We start from the raw sequence: 8697 nt of genomic DNA on the forward strand, positions 1-8697 counted from the left end.
GCAGGCCAGACAGTAGGCCACTAGCGCTAATGCGGCTCTTTCTCTTCAGAAGGTGATTCTGTAGGATGTGAGTTCAGAAGGTGATTCTGTAGGATGTGAGTTCAGAAGGTGATTCTGTAGGATGTGAGTTTAGAAGGTGATTCTGTAGGATGTGAGTTCAGAAGGTGATTCTGTAGGATGTGAGTTTAGAAGGTGATTCTGTAGGATGTGAGTTTAGAAGGTGATTCTGTAGGATGTGAGTTCAGAAGGTGATTCTGTAGGATGTGAGTTTAGAAGGTGATTCTGTAGGATGTGAGTTTAGAAGGTGATTCTGTAGGATGTGAGTTCAGAAGGTGATTCTGTAGGATGTGAGTTCAGAAGGTGATTCTGTAGGATGTGAGTTCAGAAGGTGATTCTGTAGGATGTGAGTTCAGAAGGTGATTCTGTAGGATGTGAGTTCAGAAGGTGATTCTGTAGGATGTGAGTTTAGAAGGTGATTCTGTAGGATGTGAGTTTAGAAGGTGATTCTGTAGGATGTGAGTTTAGAAGGTGATTCTGTAGGATGTGAGTTTAGAAGGTGATTCTGTAGGATGTGAGTTCAGAAGGTGATTCTGTAGGATGTGAGTTCAGAAGGTGATTCTGTAGGATGTGAGTTCAGAAGGTGATTCTGTAGGATGTGAGTTCAGAAGGTGATTCTGTAGGATGTGAGTTTAGAAGGTGATTCTGTAGGATGTGAGTTTGGCCGTGAGAGACGTCAAGAGAGACAGAAGGTGATTCTGTAGGATGTGAGTTTAGAAGGTGATTCTGTAGGATGTGAGTTTAGAAGGTGATTCTGTAGGATGTGCGTTTAGAAGGTGATTCTGTAGGATGTGAGTTTGGCCGTGAGAGACGTCAAGAGAGACAGGGATGGGTGTGTGAACGGGGGAGGGGGGGGGGTATTCTTTCTTCTTTTCGTCTATTCCTGAGAATGCATCATGTGAGTGTGTGGGGCTCCCTGAGGAACACGCGCTTGCAGCTGAGCGCTAAACTCACCCTGATGGAGGGTGTCATCGCACCTCAAAGCAGCAGCAGCCAGGGGGACATCAGGGTCCTAGCGCCCTCCCTCACGGACCACTAATGACCACAAGGAATGACACCACACGCTAAATATGTGTGTGCACAAGTCTCCCGTGATTAATGATGCACACGGCTCAGCTGCTCCACTGTGAGCACACGTTGGCCAGTGGAGATCAGTGAGGGTGAACAGCAGTGAGGGCCTCGTCTCACATGATCTCAGGGGTTGAAATTCAAACAATGCGCAGTGTCTTCACTGGGGAGCTGCTGCACATTAGACACAGACGGTCTCTGACAGGATTTCCTGCCAACAGGCCTCCCGGAGCTGCGGCGACTCCAAGAGCGAAGTCTCCGGCTTTCGAGTGGCACTCCACTTCCCCGTCCGAAAAAACATCCCTCTAGCGAACACTTCCTGTTTACCACACTGACCCCCCCAGTGTTGCCGTCAACATGCGTCTGTTCCTTTCCTCAAACGACACAGGGCCGACCAGCGTCTACACACACTCCAGCAGGAGGAATGTGTGGTTGACATGCGCGCACACACACACACACACACTCACACCGGGGGAAGGAATGTGTGGCCTTGTGCTGGGAGACAAAAACACTGAACTGAACTACTGTGGGGAGAAACAGTCTGTTGTTCAGGGAGCTTGTGCTTACACCGTGTCACAAACCCAGAGCCAACAAGACCAACGACGGCACTCCAAACTCCTCAGGGAGACGGGACTGACCGAGCTAGTGACTGCAGGAGCAGCAGGACAGCAGTGCTGGGATCAGTAGGATCAGCAGTACTGGGATCAGTGGGAGAACAGGACAGCAGTAATGGGAGCAGTGGGAGAACAGTACTGGGAGCAGTGGGACAGCAGTACTGGGAGCAGTGGGTGCAGCAGGACAGATCCACAGCATTGTGTCTAAAATGTGTCTCTCGGTGGCTGAGTGAGCTGGCTGGTGGAGAACACAAGCCTCCCCTTCTAGCCATGCAAAGCAGCCATGCAAATAGCCCAACAGAGCTGTGACTTCATCTGGCTTTACACGGACACAAGCCTACTGTCCAGACACAGAGCTCAAAATACGAGTTTAACCCACATTTAGGATTAACACCGCCAGAGACAAGAGCCTCAACATGCCCCTCGTCTGAGTATGGAATCCCTCTTAAACACCATGAACCCAACAGCATGATGGGGCCAGAATTGGGCTACATGTGCAACATAGCCGACAGTATCAGTCCACTGGGGCAAGTGCTCACATATTACTATTCTCCAGATCTCAGCGGAGTTGCAGCATTGGCTAATGTAATATGCTGTTAAGTACATACCCAGATACATCACACGGGACCCTCAAATGCCCCCTCCACCCCCCCTGGCCCCCTCCTGCCCCTCCACACATGCGGGTGAATGGGCCTCCACTGGAGCATCCATTCCAAGCACATTTGGGAGTGAGGTGGTTATTAGTGTAAGGACAAGTTTGACTCTGGAGAGGAAATGTATTAAGCTTCAGGCCCAAATACACTTTCCCTTCCTTCTCTGTACACACACACACACAAACACAGAGGGAATCGACAGCACCTACACACAGGGCTGGATGCATAGTTATCCATAAGGGCTGCGTTCTTTAAAAATAATAATAATAATAATAATAATAATGATAATAATCTACAACACCAAATTAGTAGAACTGTTTGTTTTCATGTAATGTGACCAATATGCCATCACAAGTGACATCTCTTCCTTTAGTTGTCAAAAATGGCAAAGTTCACATGACAGCACAGCAAATATTTTGCAATCAAGACACATTATCCCAGGCTAGAGAATTGCACTTTTAAAATGGATGTTTTGTTCACTGGCAATCTGGTGTGGGCTACAAACTCATCAGCAGCTCAACTGATGGACGGAAAAGTTGTCTCTAGCTACAGAAACTTGGTCCAAGTGCGACCTTTGTTGTGCAGCCAGTGGTCATTTAACCCATTACAGTGTAGTTCTCAGGTCACACTCACGACTGCCTCATGTCATTCAATCCCACTCCTTTATATCGATCCCTTAGCGATACTCTCCTTAACAGGACCATCGTCCTATAAATTAAAGAAATGCAACATACATCCTTCCGATCTCTTATACTGCCATGATACGCTATAATGTGACTACCCGTCTCATATCAATACTGAATGCAACATTTCTAAGAAATTGGCTAGTGGGGTACGGTCAGATCTCTGCGATCAACTGCGCTACATTGCCCGGTAAGAAGCCGGCATTGGCTCGGCCATGGTTTAACCCATTTTAAAGGGAAGGATGAAAACGATGAATGAGTTAAAATCCATGAGTCAAACCGGCAATTTCCGATGTCACTGCAGCTAGCCGGTAGATGACTGATATTAGTATCTATTCTCTTTGTTTAGAAATCCTTGGAGACACACAAAACATTGTAAGAGAAGAGGGAGACGAGCTCGCCCACCGTTAACGGCATTTCCTTGTAAAACGTGCGTAAAGTGATAAATCGATTCATTCCCACTTTCACACACGAATAAAGCAGTTACTTGCTCTATCAAACATTTGGAAAACCACAGAAACCGGGCGTTTTGCTGTACACATCACTAGAGAATACGAACCTTGCTACTGGGCGTTTCCTCCTAATTCAGCTCGTCGTTTTGTGGCGTCCAAAAGAAGGCAGGTGTTTCCCCGGCACACTGCGAGCATATTCAGTCCATCCCTCGCTCTTCTTTCTTCGTTTTCCGCACAGGAGGAGAGAGCCGCGTAGATGAGCCGTGTCTCTCGCCTCGCGTACTCGCGCGACGCGCACGCATGCATTCATCTGTTCTCACCACGCCTTCGCCTCGCGATCCCACACCAGGGCATCCAGCTGTCTCCGCCAGACCCCTGCCATTGTGTACACACTCTCAATATGAACACACATCTCGCTGGGCTCCTGCCATTGTGTACACACTCTCAATATGAATACACATTTCGCTCGGCTCATGGGCGATAATTAGCCAATTGTATTTGCGGGGGAATAATGGAGCCTATAGCAGCCTATGCATGCTTTCATGCGTAACTAAGACATATAGTAGATAGATGGATAGGTAGATAGATAGATGTCCCTCTTATAGGCTGTTATCTTTTGAAATCTATAATAAATCTACCTCTAAATCTAAAGAAAAATCCATGCACAGTATGCCGTCAGTCACATGCAGACGAAATTAACCTCTATTGTTTTTGAGTGTAGAATCTCAACAATCTCATAATGTTGGTGCTCTACAGACGCATCAGAGGCAGGAGGGCTTGATAGTCAAAACACACATGGATGTGATTTCACTATGAGAGCTGGCGAATAAAACATATTACTGAAAAGAAGAAAAACTGTTGAATAAGACTCTTATTATTTTGTATATTCAGTGTGTTTTTTTACTAATATCCAATCCTGTTGGAATCAGACTTTGTGTTCGATATGCTGCAGCCTTGGAATATTCAAACAGGATTATGAATCCAGGCACTGTGTAGTATTAGTGTAGTATTAGTAGTCATAATATTAGTAGAAGATTCTCTGTGCAGCAGGACATCAGTGTAGTATTAATATAGTAGTAATATTAGTAGCAGGACATCAGAGTAGTATTAGTAATATTAGTAGCAGATTCTCTAAAATATGAGTAGTAGTGATATTAGTAGCAGGGCATCAGTGTAGTAGTAGGGTAGAGTGGGGGAAAATGCCCCCGTGAGGTAAAACGCCCCCCGCCTGTTTCTCCTATAATAATCACTAGATGCAGTCAAGTTATATTTTTACTGTTGCCCTGCATCCCATTGACTACGGGGACACACATATATCCACTGTGAAGTTTACGCTCGCGACATAGTTGAAGGAAGACTGATTTCATGGTAAAATGTCGTAATTTTCCGTGGTCAGTTAAGGAGTGTAGGCTATGTTAGTTTAGGTCAGGTGTACTTGGCTGCTGGTAAGCCTAATCTATGAATTAAATATAGTATCTTACAATTCATTTATTGCTTAACAGCTTGCCTGTTGATTTGGCTACTAATGTATGAAGCAAATAGTTTTTTTAGGAGGGGGCATTTTACCCCACCCATGGGGGGCATTTTGCCCCACTGCTGGGGTAAAACGCCCGCTTTGTATACATTTTATTTTTGTTAAAAATCTAAAGAAATATAAAGTCTAGGAAGTTTTCATAGTTGGTTTGTAATTAATGTCTTTGCCACTTATAACCATGATAATAATTCAGAACACATCTAGCTTTTGTTTTCACAGTAAGGCCACATTTTCCTTAAGGGGAGCGTTTTCCCCCACTCTACCCTAGTAGTAGTAATAGTAGTAGTAGCAGACTCATATGCTGTAGTATTGGTACAGTAGTAGTCATATTAGCAGACTCATATGCTGTAGTATTGGTACAGTAGTAGTCATATTAGCAGACTCATATGCTGTAGTATTGGTACAGTAGTAGTCATATTAGCAGACTCATATGCTGTAGTATTGGTACAGTAGTAGTCATATTAGCAGACTCATATACTGTAGTATTGGTAGTAGTCATATTAGTAGCAGGGCATCAGTGTAGTAGTCATATTAGTAGCAGGCTCATATACTGTAGTATTAGTAGTAGTAGTAATCGTAGCAGGCTCATATACTGTAGTATTAGTAGTAGTAATAGTAGCAGATGCTCTGTGTCACTTCTTGTGAATCTGAGGTTTAAGTGTGCTACACTAATGGGGTTTGGGCTACCGCAGGTCAGAGAGCCATGTAGATAAACTGCCACCATACTGGGACAGAAGAGCTACAACTGCTCATTAAATATGAATATTCATGTAGACAGACAGACAGGTAGTAGCTTTCAAAAGGAAGTGTTGCCATTTAGCTAGACAGGCAGCCCAGAGCAACTGCAAATGATACAGTGACCTGGTTCTCACTGAGGAGAATACAATCTCATATCTCAGAGGAATTATTACACATTAATACACATAGAATATTTGTCAACAAGCATGTGTGACCATCATAAAAGACAGGTGAGACCATGGTGCTGTCTCAGAAAATACTTTAAGCATGCTCTATTAATGTGGGTTTTTAATAGCCTCGTCATGATCAGCATGTTTGATTAATGCCTCTTGGCTGTTTTGCTGCCGCGTGTAAGAGCTCACTGTAAACCTGTGTTCTGCTGCCGCGTGTAAGAGCTCACTGTAAATGTGTGTTCTGCCGCTGCACCGTAAGAGCTCACTGTAAATGTGTGTTCTGCCGCTGCACCGTAAGAGCTCACTGTAAATGTGTGTTCTGCCGCTGCACCGTAAGAGCTCACTGTAAACGTGTGTTCTGCTGCTATAAGAGCTCACTGTAAACGTGTGTTCTGCTGCTGTAAGAGCTCACTGTAAACGTGTAGCCCATGGGAATGTCCTCATTCTCCAGCTGGCGTGAGGCTCCGTCACTGGACATGACTAACGGCCTCATTAGCCCTCCGCGCACAACCTGCACGCCGCGCTGCTGCCCCCACCTGCCCCCCTGAGATCTGCGTCTGTGGGTCTCACACCTGAAATAAGCATCTGTGGGCCTCACACCTGAGATTAGCATCTGTGGGCCTCATGCCTGAGATCAGCGTCTGGCGTCTGTGGGCCTCACACCCAAGGGGGCAGCGAACGTTCTGAGAGTGTAGACAGTATGGCGGCCGCCATGCTAACAAGTAGACCGTGGCTAGCTGGCCATTCCATTGAATCCTATGGGGCGTAAGCGCCACTTTGACATCAAATAACATTACAGCTGAAGCGTTTTAAGCCTTTATATGAACATTTTCTATTGTCGGAGTGCATACTACATTGTGAAATTGGCGTCATAATCTCATAACTGTTTTATCGGCAGAGTAATAAACTTTTTCCGAAATCAATGCTAACGTGAGAATGCGCATGCGTCCATAGAGTAGTAAAGCGTCGCCATAGGTCAGACTCGGTCAGACTACGTGCCTACGTCACATGTACGACACCTGAGCCTGCGCAGGAGACCTATGACGGAATAAGAAGACCTAAAAAAAACGTTGAAATTTGCTTCCTCGGTCTCTGCTGCCGTCTACGTGATAGCTCTGTCCATATCTTTTACTGTCTATGCTCACACCAGAGCCTCCTGATGCTAAAACAGCGCACTAGCCTCCTGATGCTAAACCAGCGCACTAGCCTCCTGATGCTAAAACAGCGCACTAGCCTCCTGATGCTAAGACAAGGCACTAGCCTCCTGGTGCTAAAACAAGGCACTGGCCTCCTGGTGCTAAAACAAGGCACTAGCCTCCTGCATCTCAGAGTGTCTGTATTTAGGGTCTGGTCAGAGTCAACACAAGAGTGCAGAGATGCTGTCCAGGGTCAGTGAGGTCATCTACTCTATAGGGGATATTTACAGTATATATATGCTGTATCCTATCCTGATATTTCCTATCAGCGTACAGCTTCCTGATCAGCTCTCCTCTCCTCACCCTGTTACACACATCTGTGGTGGCCCGACGGGATCACACGGGATATTTAGCAGCTAAACACACTGACTCTATCTGTGTAAGAGCATTCGTTTAGCAGCTAAACACACTGACTCTGTCTGTGTAAGAGCATTCGTTTAGCAGCTAAACACACTGACTCTGTCTGTGTAAGAGCATTCGTTTAGCAGCTAAACACACTGACTCTGTCTGTGTAAGAGCATTCGTTTAGCAGCTAAACACACTGACTCTGTCTGTGTAAGAGCATTCATTTAAGTGAATGTTGGTCGTTAATGTTGCTCATTCTCAGTGTACATACAGTGCCTTGCTTTTCCACAGGTGTAGTGTGAATCCATGAACTGATGAACTTCAGAAAAGCTGCTTGAGCACTGCGCTCCCATGCCCACATCTACGGCTGACCTTGAGCAAGGCACCTAACCCCTCACACACACACACACACACACACACACACACACACACACTTTAGCGAGGCACCTAAACCCCCATTGCTCCCCAAGTGCCGCCAAGCAGGCAGCTCACTGCTCCTGGTTAGTGTGTACTTCACCTCACTGTGTGTTCACTGCTCCGGGTTAGTGTGTGCTTCCCCTCACTGTGTGTTCACTGCTCCGGGTTAGTGTGTGCTTCCCCTCACTGTGTGTTCACTGCTCTGGGTTAGTGTGTGCTTCCCCTCACTGTGTGTTCACTGTGTGCTGTCTGTGTTCACAGATGGGATAAATTCACAGATGGGATAAATGCAGAGACCAAATTCCTAGTGTATGCAAATATGCTTGGCTGAGTAGGCTGATTTACGAGTTACATTTACAGCGAGTCAAACCCAAGTGAGCCCAAACAGTCTCCCGAGAGTCTCTCTGACCACTTCCCCTTTTCTGCCCAGTGTTTGTTTTGTTATCAGTGGGATCGGTCTGATGTCGGCCCGCACCGTCCATTCCCACACACTCAGAAAAGCCAACTTCCTGTTCTTTAGATTACCTGAGATCCACCCTGATGATAACGCAACTGATCAAATTAAATACAATTCTGGACACTCATGCCTAGAATAGGACAAATCAATGCATACTGTACATGTGCACATGTTTTTCCAACAATATGCCAACAGAGAAACCCCAGGAGGACACTCATCCAGTGAAGGGAAAGAAGCTGTTGTCATGTTTTGTGAGCATACTTTATGTGCTCAGACATTGAAGCTCTCAGTTGGCATACCATCTGAAACA

At 45.9% G+C, this 8697-nt stretch overlaps 1 protein-coding gene across 1 annotated transcript in view; it reads right to left on the reverse strand.

Annotated features, from left to right (window-relative positions):
- Positions 1-3733, reverse strand: part of frmd4bb (FERM domain containing 4Bb) — a 59809-nt gene extending 56076 nt beyond the window's left edge. Inside the window, exon 1 of the mRNA XM_062540141.1 lies at positions 3635-3733. The gene's annotated coding sequence lies outside the window, so the exon portion shown is untranslated. The remainder of the gene's footprint in view (positions 1-3634) is intronic.
- Positions 3734-8697: the final 4964 nt, after the last annotated feature.

This window comes from Sardina pilchardus, chromosome 7 (assembly GCF_963854185.1).
Source record: "Sardina pilchardus chromosome 7, fSarPil1.1, whole genome shotgun sequence".
Lineage (NCBI taxonomy): Eukaryota > Metazoa > Chordata > Actinopteri > Clupeiformes > Clupeidae > Sardina > Sardina pilchardus.